Here is a 16,138-nt window from a genome sequence, read left to right as displayed (position 1 = left end):
CAAGAAGTGTGAAAAAAGTTTTAAACAACCAATACAGGGAACTTGTTAGTGAACCTCCAAGAAGAGATTAGTGAAACAAGTACAGCCCTGACTTGTGTGGCTCAGTGAGTTGAGCATGCAAGAGGCAACTGACAATGTTTCTCTCATACATCAATGTTTTCTTTCCCTCTCTTTCTCCCTTTCTCTAAAAACAAACAAACAAATAAATAAATAAAATCTTTTAAAAGTAACTAGAAAATAGTAAGTACAGAGCAACCATAAGAACCAGGTAAGTTTGGTACCATGGATTTTCAGTGAACTAACTCAGAATGGTTTCATGTCTTGATCTAGCAAAATTTGATAGCATAGAAAAAAAACAGGAGAAATTCATTGGTAGTGATGAACACAATTTAGGGAATGCTGTGGTAGGCACTTGGTGGAAATGTAAGGTGGTAAGGTACACCAGAAGGATAATTAAAGCATCCTTTAAAGCTCTTGACTTGAGAGTCAGACTGAACAGAGGAAAAAGGGACCTGAAACAAGCTTTGACTCTCTTGGATTAGGTGTTGCAAGGGCAAAGCCACATGTGCCAACTACTCTGTCCTCAGACCATTGGCAGACATTACTAATTGATCACAGCACACTTTCTTACTCTAGACTTGAGCTCAGAACCCTCCTGCTTTCAGTACTCCAGGGATCCAGTCCCAATTGCTTAGAATGGACACACCATGTGAAACCTACTGGACATACCTGCACCAGAGAGTGAGCCCCTGCAAGGCAGTGATCATGTCATGTTAATCTCCAAGTGCTGTGCCTGACACATAAAAAGCTCTCACTCAATAAATAAATGATCATGGGGACTTCCGCCAAGATGGAGGCACAGGTGAAAACACTGTGCCTTCTCCCACAACCAAGTTTGAATACAACAAAGGTTTGGAGAACAAAGACACAGCCAAAGAACAGAAAATTGAATTATACGGAAGTCCGACCACAACGAACCGTTCAACTGGGTTGGTAAGAGGGGCGGAGCCAGCAGCGGAGTAGGATTGGGCAGGAAAGATCCCCCGACCTAGGTGCACAGGCAGCCTGGACACAGTCAGGGAGTGGGGCAGACTGACCTCGGTCACACATTCGCACACAGTGAGACGGACCACACAGGCCCCAGGGGGCGAACCCAGTGGTGGAGGGCTGACGGTGGTGGCACACTCGCGTGCAGTGGGACGAAACGCACGGGCCACGGTGATGGTGGCAGCTGCGGCACCTGTGGTGGCAGCAGCTGCGGCAGCGGCTACAGTGGCAAGAGGCAGCAGACAAGACCGCCATTGCTCCTCTTTGGCCCCGCCCCCACATACAGCATCACAACCCAGCAACTGAGTTGCCCGGCTCTGGTGAACACCTAGGGCTCTGATCCTGATACGTAACAGGCACAAACAGTTCAAAAGATGGCTCAAGAAGAACTCAAAGCCCCAGAGCCCATAACTCTAAGCGAAAAAGAAATAGTGAACCTCTCAGGTGCACAGTTCAAGACACTGTTTATCAGGATGCTCACAGAACTGGTTGATTATAGTCACAAATTAGAGGAACATATGAAGGCTAAACTAATTGAAATGAAGGTAGATGTCCAGGAAACCAATAGCGATGGAAAGGAAACTGGGACTCAAATCAATGGAATGGACCACAAGGAAGAACTAAACATCCGACCAGAAAAGAATAAAGAAACAAGAATTCAAAAAAATGAGGAGAGGCTTAGGAACCTCCAGGACATCTTTAAACGTTCCAACATCCGGATTATAGGGGTACCGGAAGGGAGAAAGAAACAGCCACCAGTGGAAAACTTATTTGAACAAATAATAAAGGAGAACTTCCCCAGTCTGGCAAAGGAAATAGACTTCCAGGAAATCCAGGAAGCTCAGAGAGTCCCAAAGAAGTTGGACTCAAGAAGGAACACACCAAGGCACATCATAATTACATTAGCCAAGATTAAAATGAAGGAGAGAATCCTAGAAGCAGCAAGAGATAAGGGGANATAGCATAAGATAAGGGGGAGGGCAAGAATAGTGGGGGAAATATAGAATCTAAAGAACTTGAGACACGTGGTTATAAACTAAGGGGGGGAGAATGGTGGGAGAGGGAGTGTGCGGGTGGAGGGGAATGAAGGGGGGAATAGAACAACTGTAATGGTATAATCAATGAAATATATATTAAAAAATAATAAATGATCATGGATAGAAGGAAGAGAAGGAGGAAGGAGAAAAGGTGAAAGAGAATGAAAACAGAGAACAGGGTCAGGAGAAATGAAAGAAAAGGGAAAGCAAGAGGTCGGGCTAAGGTCAGAATGGGGAGCTCAAAGCTGTTAGTCTTTGAGGTGAAACTGTTTCAAGTAGCAAAAAAAAAACACAGGTTTGCCTCTTGCAAAGAATGAAAAAAGATACAAAATATTTGTTAAACCCTAACTCTAAATTTTCTTTGGTAAAGTGAAGGGGACCAAAGTTTTGCCAACCTGAAACTTTGCCTTTTGGGGATACTGATTTTAAGCTGGTTATTAAGAAATAAAAGACTCATAAAGAACCTTTGACCCTCAGTCTTTCCTGCTTAAGAGATTTGAATGAAGAGGCCTGTTCCAGAAAGGGAATCTTAACATATGAGGTCCGTCTGGAAAAAGTCCAACCGTTGTTAACATAATGAGAACGATTTGCCCAACATCGACGTAACCTGGCAGCCAAGGAGAGTGGACTGGAATGCACAGGAGTGAACAATGACCACTTCACTACACTAGTCAGTAAGGGCGGTAAATGCCATTGAGTGAGCACGTGTACTGTGTGGCCATCACATTCAAAATGACCACGCAAGTAGAGCAAGGAATCTGCATCAAATTTGCATTAAGCTTAAATATTCCTTTTGTGGAAACTATTCAGATGATTCAGTAGGCTGCAGCTGTGGGCAACTGGTGACTGATTGGCAGCTTCATCACAAAAACACGTCGGCTCATGCATCACGTCTTGTGCAGTCTTTTGGTGGAACATCAAATCACCCAGGTAACTCAGTCCCCCTACAGCCCAGATTTGGTGCCCTGTGACTTCTGGTTTTCCCCAAAACTAAAATCACCTTTGAAAGGAAAGAGATTTCAAACCCGATGAGATTTGGGAAAATATGACGGGGTGATTGGGAGAACTGTGTGAGGTCTCAGGGTGTTTGAAAAGAACCGAGGCAACCTTGTCCTGTGTACAATGTGTTTCTTGTGTATTGTATCGTCTTGTCTTCAATAAGCATCTATTTTTTTACAGTTCATGGCTGGATACCTTGGGGACAGACCTGTATTCACCTTAGCATTAGATAGGAAGTCTTTAGACAGGGATCTGATAGCTAGATACTGCCTTGTTCCCATTGTTTCTGGGTTGGCACAAGAATTTCTATGCCACGAGTAAACTACCTATAACCACAGAACCAGCTCAAAGTGGTCCTATGCTGTTCAACGAGATACTGAGTCGCTTTCCAGAGACAGCAGACCAAAGCCTCAAGTTCTGTAGCTGAAGCATGCGCACAGAAGAGAACTTTGACCTCCAGCTGCACCTGGAACCTAAGGACCGGAACATAACCAGAACTTTAACACCAGAACACTTTAAGGAGTGAAGGGTTTGTTGTCCAGGAAGATCTGGCACTGATGCCCCCTCACCATGAATGGCCATGCTCCAAGGTGTCCCAATGAATACTCTCCCTACCAATGCTTCTACATACCTGTCCCCCATAGATCCTTAAAAACCCACCCTAAATCCTGCATCAGAGTGTTTGAGTTTCTCTAGCACAACCTGCCCATTCCCTATTGTATGGTGAAGCACTGTACCACAAATGCCACTTCCTGTCCCTGCACCCTGGTATCCACATAATTGGCTATCTGCAGTGAGAAGTATACAAATTCTTTGCCCAGTTACATACCTGTAAGTTGCCTACTTTCTTTGAAATTTCAGACCCCCTTCTTCCTTTCTCCTTTGTCCACAGTGGCATATAAACTTCAATGGCCCAATGCGTTTTGTGGCTCATATCTTATGATACCCCTAACATGTACATATATAATAAACTTTGTACATTTGCTCCTGTTAATCTGCCTCTGTTAAATTGATTATTAACCCAGCTAGAAGAACTTAGAAAGTGGGAGGGAAAATATTATTTTTAGCTCCCACAGAAGTCTTCCCATCTCTTCCTGCAGAGTTTTCCTTCTGCGAGAGCTTATGAAAGGTGATACATTATAGCTGAACTTGAACTTCAGGCAGAGTAGTCTTAAACAAACTTTTGCCATCTAAATATTTAAAACTCAAAACTTCAGTAATGTTTTGTTCACATAATATAGATTGTTACGAGTAAAAATGCCTTCCGTCACACCATTAATAGAACTATGGAATTGTTAGTTGACGAAGTATGGAAATTTCGTATTGATGTTTCTATAAGAAGCCTGAACAACTTTCCCCAAATTCTGGTACAATTTGGAATACAGGGAAAATATTTCTCAGTTTTCTGATCCTTAAGTTAAGGAGAAGATTGAGGGTACCTGGTTGCCTGAATTTCTCAACCACTGAAAATTCTATAATAATTGTGGCTGCAAATGTTTTTAGTGATGGCTTCTTAACATTTACCTGAAAATAAAATCAATTAACTGCTTTTCTCTCCATGTCATGACTTGAGTTAGTCTCATGTAGTTGCTCTCTAACTGGTCTTTTATGGAAAGACTTTATTTGTTTGTTTATTATACAAACTGTCTACAGTGAATGGTCATGGAGCAAAACTTGGCAACTGGCAAGCCACCTACCTCACTGGTGGCAGAACATAGCTTGTTTAAAGATGTCAACTCATCAACACTTGAATGTGGATGGAAATCTTTAAGAAATACATGTAGAGTATTTAAAATAAAGTTACCTTTGCCCTGGCCAGGTATCTCAGTTAGTTAGAGAACCATCCTGATATGCCAAGGTTTTGGATGGATCCCTGATTAGGGCACATGCAAGAATCAACAACTGAATGCATAAATAAGTGAAACAACAAAATGATGTTTCCTCCTCTCTCTCTCTCTCTTAAAATCAACAAAATAAAATAAAAATAGAGTAAAATGAAATAAAGACACCTTCATGGCATGTACAAATAATGAAATATTACTCAGATTTTAAAAAGGGAAATTCTGTAACAACATGAATAAAACTTGAAGACAGTATGGTAAGTAAAATAAACCAGACACAAAATGCCACATATTAGGTAAATCTACATATACAAGAGACCTAGAGTAATCAAATGTGTAGAGACAGAAAGTAGAATAGTGAGGGAAAGAAGAATGGGGACTTATTGTTGAAAACACCCAGTTTCAGTTTGGGAAGATGAAAAAGTTTTGAAAATGAATGGTGGTGATTCACAGCAATGTGAAGGTATTAATGCCACTGAACTGTACATCCAAAAATGGTTAAAATAATGCAGCGGCTGGGTGCCTCAGTTGGTTGGAGAATCATCCCGTACACCAATGCAACCTGCAATTGAATGTTGCAGATTCAGTTCCTGTTCAGGGCACATATCTAAGTTGCAGATTTGATCCCTGGTTGGGGCACATACAAGAGACAACCAATTGCTGTTTATCGCTCACATCGATATTTCTCTTTCCCTCTCTTTTACTCTCTCTAAAATCAATAAACATATTCTCAGGTGAGGATTTTTAAAATGAATTAAAATAGTAAGTTTTATGTTTATATATTTTACCACAATATAAATAAAATAAAATAAAATAAAGGTATCTTCGAGTGTATTTTCAAAAGCAAAGGAAACCGTGGCTGATTTTGACTCATTATAATATAAAGTAACTAAAAAACTTTTTTCTGCACAACAAATATTGTTGCATCAAAGTGTTCATTAACATGTTGGCCCAATATTATTCATTTTTTGAAAATGCCATTCAAGTGTGAGATAAAAAGAAAAAATGATAATGTATACCCCACATCTTCAACAAAGTTCCCCTCTGTGGCTTCAGGAGCTTTGTAAGACTTAGGCTGGCATTAGATTGGACTTATATGATCTTTGGGTTGAGAAGACATTTTTGTTTCAATAACTTAAAATGTTCATCTTAGTCATTAAGAAAAATCAAAAGTGGAAACACTGAAAAGGGGTACTTTATAATGTGAAGGTTGTTACACCAGGTCAGGACAATACATCTGGGCAAGGGGAGGAAAGTCAATCGTATTAATGTGTTTGTGTTCCCAAACTGTTTTCTTGGCCTGAAATTATTCAACATATAAAAAGATTCCCAATAATGTCAATGACTATGTAGGAAACTGATAACTGCTCAACCTCCCACTCCGCTTACCACCCCCGCAAAACACGAAATAAAATCTAAGCCACTAACTGCACAGTGCTCTCAGCTGCTTTGTTACCCTGAGAAATGCGGAGGGTCGGCGGGAATGATTCTGTAATGAGCAATCCATCTGGCTGTACCTAAAAATGGAATAAAAATGCCACCCTTGACTTTTCCATGGTAGTAAATTAAAGCCTAATGTATAGTTCTAATTGCTAACATTTTCTCTCTAATTATGGTTCAGTTTGGCGAGGATTTCCGACAATCCCCTTGTTCCCCTAAAGCAAACACCAGAGAATGCTCTAACCCCACTGGTGGCATTTATTAATAACCCCCTTGACAGATGAAAAAAAATCATTATTCTGTATTAGATAGGAAAAGATTTTCCCAGCAAAAGCTAATTGATAAAAAAAACCATTTAGACAGGGCAGAGGAATTAATTTTGGAGAGGGGAAAAACACAATAGTGTCAAAAACAAAACACAACAGCCTCATACACAATATGATGCTGCCTGAATATTATTTGTAGTGCCAGCTAGGAAAAAACAAACCCTGATAAATGTACAAAAAATATCCACGTGCACTTATATACTGAGAGGATGAGCGAGAGGAGAGGAGTTCTCTGGTGAAGGAGTCTTATTTTGTGTCTCTGTGAAAGAGATAAGATAAGAAAAGGTGGTTTCTACCAATGGCAAATGCAAACATACAAAAACACTGTCAGAATGTTTCCACATTCTTTATTTAATCCCTTTCATTCTTATATTTAAAAAGGCATTATTCCTTTTAAAGTGATGTACAAAACACACTAATACAAATCAGTATTTATCTATAGGTCTAGTTCTCATCAAATAGTGTTTGAGTAACAGTTAATAGTTTAGAAATGGTAAACAAAAATAAGATTTCTGATATACTGAGAGGAGGCATGGTAAAAAAGAATGCACTGGAAAAATTATTTTTGAAAGCTGCACTTCAAAGTATGCAAGAAGAAAATAGAAATGCAGCTCTATAGAGAGCGGGGGGGTGGGGTGAGTGCAAACAGGGGGCCCTGATGCAAGCGCCGTGGCATGGCCCACGGAGAACAGAAACCCAATGTTGAAATCAGCCAAAATCCAGTCCGCCTTTTAACATCATCACGCACCAACGTGCTAAACAGTGTTCGACATGAAATACTCCTCTCTGCAAAAAATAAGTGTTTGTGTAAGTTCCAAACAATTTCTGTGGTTGCTGTTAAATTTTAATGCTGTCGGTGTCCACTTCAAGCTGTCGCATTTTTAGCACGTAGGCTTTATAGACATTGTTTTCTACACTCGAGTTCATTTGGAAAATGGAGAGGTGCACTGTCCTGAACCCACATAAGCTCAGTGATGTACACTCATTACTGCAACAGACAAATGTGCAGGTATAATATTTCCCCTTTTGTCAACAAATACATTAATGTATTTTAAAACTATGAATGCATTTTTTTTCATTTTTGTACTGTAAGCTCTATTTTATTTATTTATAATTATTTCTTCCTTTATTTGTACAAGTAAAATACAAAAGTACAATAAAACTATTTAGCATATGTATTTCTGTTCTGGGCACTATTATTAGTTTAATTTCATAATTTTTACAAAAAAAAACCCGATTTGCTGCATAAGACAAGGGAAGTGTTAAAAAATGACCTGCTCCAGTTATCAAATACACAAGGCATTCAACTGAAGCAAAGAAAATATGTCATCTGAGTAAGTGGAAAATAAGGTCTTCTGCTTGAACAAATGGTCTAGCCAAAGGTTTTCTAGTAGATCTTTGTTGTATACATATGCAGAAATGCTCATTGGTAGAAGCACTAGGTAATACAATTATAGGTAATAGAACATTAAGACATTAAAATGGGGGCTTATGGTAAATGCCACTTAATTCACACTCCTATCTCTCAAAGAATATAAAAGTTGTCTACAGTCTACTATGCTCAGTTCAATGGAATTTCCAGGTTTCTGAAACATAACTTCAAAGAGTGGTTTTATGAAGAAGAAAAGAGTTGTCACATTCCCATCATCCCCACTGAGATTTATATGTTTCAATGAACTGAATTAATATTTGAGGTCTATTATGGTACAAAGGACTTGGTAAAAGACTCAGTCCCTCCAAATCAGCTGACCAGATTTGTTCTCGGTCACTCCACTTCCCGCGCGGATCCATGCCGTGGTAAAAATTCCTGAACGTGAAATTATAGACTATGTTGATGGGAGGATACCAGTGCTCTGCCCTTCGGATCTTTTTGAATTTCCTTTTCAGTTTTGGCTAAAAACCAGTGACTGTGGGTCAAGGGTGGGTTGTGAACCTCGGTCAGGTTTTCACAAGAAGGGCCTCGATTTTCTATTCCAAAAAAGACAGGTTCATTTGGGCAACAATGGAGTGGCATAAAGCTCAATATTCATGCTGAAGCTCCATTAGCTACACAAATCTGACATCCTGTCAACACATTGACCCAAATTTGTATTTGCAAAGATTTGCCCCAGCAATTTTGGCAGCTATCTACAGGGATCTCCTGTGGAAGAAAGCCCAGGTGACCCAAATTTGTATATGCAAAGGTTTGCCCCAGCAACCCTGGCAGCTCCGTGCCCGGGATCTCCTGTGGAAGGAAGCCTGCTGCTGGGGGCATGAGATGCTTCCTCAAAACCCACACGTTATCAGATTTCTCACTCAAAGAGACATTCCCTGCATTGCATCAAGAGGTAAACATGGAAATACATTGCAACCCACAAATTCTCATGAATTGTACTACATGGTTATTACTGCAACTTTTGCTGGCTGTGAAGAAAACAAGAGGCTAAATTAAAATAGTCATTAAGCAAATAATAACTGAGTAACTACTATGTCGGGCCCCGAACTAAGCATGGTGGTTCTAAGAAAAAGCACAGAACCCGTGTTCCTGCAAATAAACATATACATCAAACTGGTGAGATTACACACGTGCATGCATATAAAATGAAACTGCCATTAAATGTCTAAGCAGATAAATTCCAAGGAGTAGTATGGAAAGGAAGAGCTAGACATGCTCATAAAGAGCAATCTCTGCAGAGCAGGTGAGCAGGTCCGCCTGCACCAAGGGGAGTCTTGGATCAATCTGAATGTTGAATCGGCCAGTGCACAGTATGAAGAGGAAACCTAACGCTTTATGAAAAGTAAAATTTTGAGTGGACAACAGCAATACTTCTTTACTATTTTAAAGTACAATATCTTTCTACTCAATGATATTACTTCTATGTTAAATCGTATTCAGTTCCTGGTCCCCTAAGATTTCCAAGTCATTTTCAGCTAGTCTTCAGACCCCTTCTTACAGAGCTAATTATTCTGCATTTTCCAGGACATAAAGTGGCAATGTTCCTTTTCTGCCTTCCATGAGTGCAGAATGCCTCTTCATCCATCTCCCTGAAGAGAAGGTTGATATGTACCTTAATTTACTTCTGATTCAAATCTATCGTTATCCCTCCACTTTAAGCTTGTGAAGTCACGGCCAGAATCAGATTGTTGATTACTTTATTCCCACCCCCTACCCCCACATTGTCATTGCCAAAGACCCCCTCCAGGACTTTGTTCCAAGGAACTCTCCATCTCATCCCCACCATTCCTCAGTGACTCGTGGAGTTTATTGATCTCTTGCCACTCCTTTCTTCTGTTTACATTCATGTCATGAGTCCTAACTGTCAAAATCATATTTATAGTTTGTATTACCTTGTCCAAAAATACAACTTGGAGACAGAGCACATTTGCCATCACCATTGTAGAACTAAATATCTAGGAGAAGAAGGGGAAATAAATACCTCTTTTCGATGTATGAAACAAGTACATATCATAGAGCATTCCTGAGCAAATTGTTTTTGATATATGAACAGGGATCCAAAAAAAACCAGGATTATCTTCTGGAGGGCAGGCCCCTTCCAGTACAGGCTTCCCCATTACATGAGTGTTCTAGGAAACCATTTGTATCAGTGTACCAGCTGGTGTTGTTGTGAGAGGTTGTGTTTAGCTTCAGTGAATTTTTTTTTAAACTCTTTCAACACATATGCCCATTGTATGGTGGGTGATTCACAAGTACATCTTTCCACACTGCACTGAGTGGTCAGCAGTTTTAGACCAAAGACAGCATGACCCCCGTGCCCCACCATCCCTATTCACTGGATCTCACCCAGAGTAGCTGGTTTTTGTTTCTCTGGATGAAAAACGTCCTCACAGGGAGGGAAGAAGTGAAACAGACAAAAAAAAATGGCAGAAACACTAAAAGCCATCAAAACCAATGAGCTCAAAAACTGTTTTCACACCATGGAAAAAATGTCTCGATGGGTGTCTTGCATCAAATGGAGAGTACTTTGAAAGTGACTGAAGTTTAAACATTTGAAAATGAATACGCAACTTCGTGTAAATAAATTCCAGAGATTCTGGAGGGTTCTTCCTCTTATCCTTCTAAGATAAATGCTTGGTGATTATTCCCTCTCCCCCACCACACACACACACACACACACAATTTACAACTCTCCTGTAATTGTTTTATTAGTAACAAGTTAGTAACTACTAAAACAGAATTAGTGGATATGAAAATAGACCTCTTTATTGGTGACTACAAACAATGGTGCATGTAGTGAGCAGGGAGTGGGAGGGAGACAGAGTTCAGACTCAGAAGATCTGAGTGTAATTTCCAGGACTGCCGTGTAATGGCATCGTAACCTTTGACAAGCCACTTCATTTCTCAGTTTTCCCGATGTAAAGTAGAGATAATGATAATATTAGCTCATGATCATTGAACGTTATCAAAGCAGGAATACATGGAAAACAGTTCATACACTTTAGAAGCACCTAGCAAATGCTAGTTGTTGTTATTTTTACAATATTTTATTAATTAAGATTTATCATGTTAGCTAAAATTGTAGTCTCCAGAGCCAGACTGCATTGAAGTCCCACTACCTCCAGTCACTAGATGTGAGAGTCCCTTGAGTTCTCTGAGCCGTGGTGTCCTCCTCCGCAAACAAGCCTAGTGCCTATTTAGTAGGATGTTGTGTAAAGCACTTAGGGCACCATCTGGAACATCGTGAAATACTATTAAATGGTCGTTCATTCATTTATTCAGCAAATGTTTATTGAGTGCATACTCTATGCCAGACCTCCTCTAGGACTGGGAATTCAGTACAGAGCACAAGAACAAAAAAGTCCTTACTTTCATGTAGCATGTATCTTAGTTGGAGTAAAGAAGATGTTATTATTGTTGCAAACAATAAAATCGATGAGAAATGTAAGTGGAGGCGATAGATGCTATGATGAAAGTTAAACAGGGAAATCTGTTATAGAATGACTGAGGATCTCTATTAACAATTAGAAACTGAGTTTCATCACTATCATTACTGCTTTGACCCCTCCCTCTAAGTCTATGCTGCTGAGATGCTTTCTCGTGCGTGTGCCATCTTTGGCTTAGAGAGCTGTAAACACTCCTAAAGCATTTCCCCTCCTAGTGAACACTTAAGAACAACAGTATCTCCAAAAAGTATTGGAAATTCAAGAATCATGTGATAAAGTTACCACTTGTGACATAGAAGTGGACAGAAAACTCAACCTGAATCACATAAACCTACCAAGGGTTTTGAAAAAGTCAATCTTTTATATGTGGGCCTCCATTTTTCAGACTAATGTATCTTTATTAGGCAATTATCATAAGAAAGTCCCTATATGAGATGAAGTAATATAAGAAAATAATTCTTGTTGTCAAAAGCTTAATAATCAGGTTGGATGTGATAGTAATATATTTAGAACTAAATAATCAAAAAGATTTAAATGACTTTCAAAATAATAAAAATTACTAATTACCAAATCTATTATTTGAATATTAGTTCAAAAGGAAGTCCAAAAGAGAGAGTGACATATTTAACCTGGGTAGATGGGAAATTTGACATTTGAAAAACTGGGGAAAAGAGAGAATTTCGTGTGGGGAGAGCAGTTGAAACAAATGTCTGTTGGCCGTTGAGTGTAACTATGTTCCACGTAGAGTGAGTAAAACTGTTTGTCATAGAGGAACTGACAAGAAAGGGTAGAAATGTGGTTATAAGGCAGATGGCATCAGAATTTAAAAAATAAAAGAACATAAATGCAGGAAAAATTGATATGCAGTAAAAATCTGCACCTTGAGAATGTTTGGGTTTTTTTTCTGGCAATAATGGAAATAAAGAAAGGCATTTATAATAAAAAGTGTGTTAACAAGAAGGGATAGGAAAACTGTATTAGGGAATAAGCATACATCAAAAGGTATAATATCGCGGTCATTATGCAGAGTGTACAGCAGTCCTGGGAGATGTTTGTGATGGATTAAATGTACAAATCAAAAACAGCTATGGTTCTGTACTATCACTTAAAAAGAGGTCCAAATACATGTTAATGAAGAAACTGTTCTCAAAAGCTATTAACAAAGGGTTAAGGAAGCTCAGAAGAAATGGTGAGGCACCAGGGGCTGGTGAGCAGAAGAGTTAAGGGACGGATAACAGGAAGGTAGGAAAATCAATTAGCCAGACAGTGCGGCGAGGCCACGTGATGACACTGGGAGGCCCTCAGCACTTTCGCTTTGGTGGTGCTCTTCCTGCATGGAAAAAAAGTTTAAAATTATATTTTACAATTACATCAATATAAGGACAAATATAATCCAGGCTGGATTATATCAATATCTTTTCTTCTGATTATAAAAAATATTGAGCCTTGGCTGGTGTGGTTCAGTGATAGCTGGCGAACCAAAGGGTCACCAGTTCGATGCCCAGTCAGGGCACATGCTGGGGTTGGGGGCCAGGTCCCCAGTTAGTGGCATGCAAGGGGCAACTCATCAATGTTTCTCTTGCTCACTGATGTTTCTCTCCCTGTCCTTCTCCCTCCCTTCCCTTCTCTCTGAAAAAAATAATAAAATATTTTAAAAAATAAAGTAAAAGATATTGAAACATTTCCACGGACCCCAAAGGGATCATGGCGCCAGGCACATGCCGCCAAGCCTGATGGAGGCCCTGGACTGCAGAAGACCAGAAATGAGATGGTAAGATCTGAACCAAAGGATGGGATTCTGCTAGAATCCAGAAAGGAACGCAACATAATTTGTGGGGTTTATGTGGGGTTTTTTTGTAATCTGAAGCCGGGTGGGGGGAGAAGGTGGGAATGAGGTAGGGAATCACAAGTCCTGAATAGTAATGTAGGGGTCAGAGCAACAGAGCACCCTTACCTCGCCCAGGCCTGAAGGGCAGAGGGGCAGGGACATTACCAGAGACTGGAGTATGTGTTGTGAGGAAAAGGCATCCTTAGGAGGAACAGTCCCTTAGGAGGCTTTGACTTGAGGGATACATTTAGCCTGGAATAACCTTGCGGGAAGGACTCCAGGATCGTAAATCCCTTCTTCCGCATTGACTGAGCCCAACCAGAAGTCAAGGGCATGAGAACCGCTGAGGCCAGGCACACACATTCACTCCCCAGGGCAGAGCGCTGCTGCTGGGAGGCTGGCTCTGCAGGACCAGTTCACTGAAGCTGTTATAAAATGCTGTAAAGATGCTTTTTCTCGAACCTTTGACACTAAGAATTTCTACAACTCTGATTAAATTTACCTTCGGATCCTAGCTCTAGAAATCATTTTTCTGTCTCTCTACACCTCTTATAGACACAGCTTTTCTTCTGGCTAATCAGCAACCCCCACAGCAGCAAAAACCAGTAATCTGGACCTGACTAAAAGTCATGAGGTCTGGACCTCTGGCAGGCTAAAGACATCTTGACCTAAGTTATGTTACAGCTCCTGAGCCATAAGTGGAAATGACTTCTTGTCTACTTTTCCAAGAAACCAGACAGAGAGATGCAGAAACAGACCTCAGAACTGTTCTTAAGACCAGAAGAAATGATCATTACTCTTACCTCACCTCCAATCAATCAGTTCCCAGCACAACCCAGAACCCCCAGCCCACAGTGTCTTGGGATTTTGTCCTATGTAATGTGTAACCTACACGCCATTGAGAGCCTAGTCTTTCAGAATACTAATATTGGCCAATTCAATAGGAAACTATTTTCCTTCCTATACTACAAACTCCTGCTCATGCATGTCTTTTGTCCAGTGTGCACAGGCAGGCAAACTCAAACATTGGGGTTTGATAATACCTTCTAAGTTCTTCTAGGTGGGCTAGTAATCAAATTAACAGAGACAGATTAACAGAAGAAAATGTACAAAATTTATTACTGATGTACATGATGGGGGTGTCATAAGATATGAGACCCCAAACACATTGGGCAGCTGAGGTTTATATGCTATTATGGACAAAGGAGAAAGAGGGCAGGGGACTGAGATTTCAAAAGAAATACACAATTTACAGGTAGTTGAGAAAGAAAACATACCACAGCAGGCAAATTCTTGCTAGGTTTAAGTAACCCCAAAACAATATGACACAGGCAGGGGGACCTAACTACCAGGTACCAGGCCCCTCCCTGGAGCCCTCCTGTCTAGTACTGAAGTGAATATATTAAGATTCCATGCCTTTCCATTTGAATCTCCTAGGCAGGAAAGGGGAAGGTCCAATGTTCTGGGTTTTTTGGATTTTAATAACCAGGTGAAAATCAGTGTCTTAAAAGGCACAGTTTGGGGTGGCCAAACTTCGGACCATTCACTATGAACACAGACGGCCTCTCCAGCCTGGACTTGGACTAGGCTCAGCAGTGGTTCTCAGCATCAGAATCACCTGGAGAGCTTGTTAAGTTAGATCGCAGGGTCCCAGCCCCCGGAGTCACTGCACTGGTAGATGTCAGGTGGGGTTCAAGAGCTGTCATTCCTAACGTGTTGATCTGTGGGTCACACTTTGAGAACCACGTTCTGGAGTTCTCTGTGGACCCTGCCCTAAATCGGATGTTTTGATCACTGCATCCACCGGCATTTGGAACAGTGCTCATAACCTAACAGGTGCTGAATGAATATCTGACATATTAATAAATGAACAATTAACCCCAATAAAACCTTAACTAAAGCAAATCCCCTTGACTCCATTCAATCACCCGCAAAGTACTGGACAACCCATGACCCACATGGAGGGGCTGGCCAAACACACACAACAGATCTGAGATTCTGGCAGCACCTTCTAAGTGGGGGTTCTGTCCTGGGCCATTTCAAGTCTCACACATCACACAGGCCTATTTACTATGTTGACGTGATGCCCCAAATGTTTTATTCAGTGTGAACAGCATGGTAAACAACTCTATCATCAACGTTTCCACAGTATATTACACACAATCATTCATCCTTCAAATATTAAGGTACAGAGTTAAGGGCCACGGGAATGCTACTGCCTGGGGAAACAAAGAGGAATGACTTCAGCCCTGTGGGTTCTCAGTCTAATGAGGAAAGCAGACATGGACGTGGGAAACCAGAGGTAAATATTATCCTAGCAGGACAACATGGTGACTACAGACACTAAATGGTAGGGAAGAAGCAGGAAGGAGGAAGGAGGCAACTCTGCCCTGGAATTTCAGGGAAAGCTTCACAGACGCAAATTTGAGATGGGTATTAAAAAATGAATACAGGAGGGGTGGTGAACATACAATACAATATGCAGATAATGTACTATAGAACTGCACCCCTGAAACCTATAATTTTACTAACCAATGTCAGCCCAATAAACTCAATAAAAAGGTTAAAAATAATAATAGAAGAGCCCTGGCCAGGTAGCTCAGTTGGTTACACTATCGTCCTGATACACCAAGGTTGTGGGTTCCGTCCCCAGATCAGGGCACATGTAAGAACCAATGAATGAATGTGTAAACAAGTGAAACACAGCAGTGTTTGTCTCTTTCTTCCCCCACCCCCTCT

At 40.6% G+C, this 16,138-nt stretch overlaps 1 long non-coding RNA gene across 1 annotated transcript in view; it reads right to left on the bottom strand.

Annotated features, from left to right (window-relative positions):
• Positions 1 to 16,138, bottom strand: part of LOC118992436 (uncharacterized) — a 173,997-nt gene that overhangs the window by 64,483 nt on the left and 93,376 nt on the right. The window lies entirely within an intron of this gene.

The sequence above is a fragment of the Sturnira hondurensis genome, unplaced genomic scaffold (genome assembly GCF_014824575.4).
Source record: "Sturnira hondurensis isolate 20B ecotype Veracruz unplaced genomic scaffold, ASM1482457v3 Scaffold0008196, whole genome shotgun sequence".
NCBI classification, from domain to species: Eukaryota; Metazoa; Chordata; class Mammalia; order Chiroptera; family Phyllostomidae; genus Sturnira; species Sturnira hondurensis.
The sequence above is the reverse complement of the archived record's forward strand: the minus strand, read 5'-3'. Positions and strand labels throughout refer to the sequence as shown.